The sequence below is a fragment of the Formica exsecta genome, unplaced genomic scaffold, assembly GCF_003651465.1.
Source record: "Formica exsecta isolate Colony F162 unplaced genomic scaffold, ASM365146v1 scaffold658, whole genome shotgun sequence".
In the NCBI taxonomy this organism is placed as follows: Eukaryota; Metazoa; Arthropoda; class Insecta; order Hymenoptera; family Formicidae; genus Formica; species Formica exsecta.
In genome coordinates this window covers 19,554-21,912 of record NW_021853420.1, presented here as the reverse complement: position 1 = coordinate 21,912, position 2,359 = coordinate 19,554, and positions in this window count along the sequence as shown.

The window sequence follows — 2,359 nt, the reverse complement described above, 5'->3', positions numbered from 1 at the left end:
ATTTTGGTACGCAGATTTGCTTTGACGCGCACTGCTTATAAATACTTGGATATTGGAATCAGCGTTGGAGTAACATCTTACGTGGAATTACATCTCGGCGATAACCGAGGCAATCAAATCGTATTATCTATTGACACATGGGAATCGCTAATGCTGAAACGAGCGGACGTTGAACGACTTGTGCAAACGCCCGATCATACACCAATATGGATTAACGATAATTGAATTGAGATTGTTAAAATAAGTGATGCGAGTGTTGTCAAACTTACGTTGCGCGATTCTTGCTTGTACATGAAACCGTCAACTTTTCTTATTTTATTCGAATTCGAACATTGCGTTAATCATAAATATTTGAAACTGTGTGAGAATATAAAAGCCGTAAATGAGAGTTTTGATCGACTTGTCGTTAATTTGCAAGGTAATATGTTTGGTGCCGAAAAAGATGATGCTATTAAAATCTTGCGCGACGTCTATGATAAAACATCTGTCATAGATTGCGAACTATTAGCGTATGCTGTGGATGAACTTTTGTCTGAAACCTTGAGACGAGGTGATGTATTTTAACATAAATAAATGTGTTAAAATGAAAAAAAATGATTATGTATTTTTTTCGCTTCCCTTCCTTGCTCGCGCTATCCTTCTCCTACACGCGTGCATCCTCGCATATAAGATAGATATGTAACTGCGGCGCGACCGGGTGGGAGAAGGATAGCGCGAGGCGTTCGCGAGTAGGAAAAGGATAGCATTCTATGGGTGTGCGAGAAGGATAGCGCGAGAAGGATAGCGCGAGGCATGCGCGTGGATGATGATGCGAGATATGGCGTTCGTAAGGCGGTGCGAGAGAGATAGCGCGAGGCACGCACGCGTGTAGGAGAAGGATAGCGTCCGCATTGGCGTGGGAAAAGGATGACGTTCGCATGCATGTGGGAGAGAGAGAGAGAAAGAGAGAGAGAGAGAGAAATAGCGCGAGGCATGCACAAGTAGGAAAAGGAAAGAAGGAAGCACAGAAATAATCGACATTTTTTAATATAATAATAATAATATTTATTCGAAATTGTGTATATCATATAAATGTGTGTGTGTGTGTGTGTTTAAAAAAATATAAAATATAAAAATATAATAAAATTTGCTGCAGATTCCTTCTGAAACAGAAAAAATACATATCTTGTTAATAAATCTATCTGTTAATATTTAATATATTATGAAATTTTAAAAAGAAATACTTCGAAGAGGCGTCTCAGGTCTAAGTGGAGGCCGTCGGGACCGTTGTCCTCCCAGACGTCCTCACGTATCTCGCGCTCGTGCCACCGCACTATTCGAATAAACCGCCGGTGTTCGAAATTTAAAAATCCAGGGATCTGGATGTCCATCCTAGTATCGTACTATAAATCAAAATTATAATATATACTATAAATAATTAATGTAATATAAAATAAAAAATGCTACTTACTCTCTGGTATACAACCAGATTTAAGAGGGCTCTCAACAGCCCCATCGCAAGGTCCTCCGCCCACCACGACGCGTTCCAGCGACCCCGACACAATACAAGTTCAATTAATGATGGCATTTAAAAAATTTTTTTGATCACTTTAAACACTTTAACTTGTTGCACTGTCAAACGTTCGCTCTGGTAACTCGGACGATACTATCCTGTCGCGTCGGAAAAATCCAGATCTGTTGCGGCAATGTTTATTACTGGCGCGTTCAAGTGTGTCGGAGAGCACGGGCGAAGGAAAAGCACTTGACTTTTCTTCGCGCGACCAAAATTTTTCGTTATGCACTTTTGACACCTGTTAAACTTATTTTTAAATCTAAAAGATCTCGTTTGCGATGAGATTTTTTATTTAATTGTTACATATATTGTTACCGTATACTGTCATAGCTTATTTTTCACACTTTCCATAACAATGTTTTTTTTTTACTGTGTGCAAATTGGGCACATATTGCATGGAAAAATCTGATACAATGGAGTCCTGCAATTGGAGCAGGACCGGCCACTTATCGCGTCGTATAATTCAATCACATGCTTCCGAACCGCATACATGTACCCGAAATCAGTGTCTGCTATAGCGATCATACATGTAGTACATAAATCTAAAGCACCACCCGTGGAATAATAAAAATATATGGTGCAAAATTTTGTACGTCCGTTTAGTGCAATAATTTGCGAATGAGGCACTATCTTGTCAACACTTTCTTCGAGGTCTTCGCTTTGATCGCTCTTGTAATTACTGTCATCCGACAATGCGCGATCTTCGTCGGACGATTCATCTGATACTGCCTCGAAATTATTCTCTATTTCCATTTGATCTTCGTCGGACGACTCGTCTAATACTGCCTCGAAATTATTATCTATTTC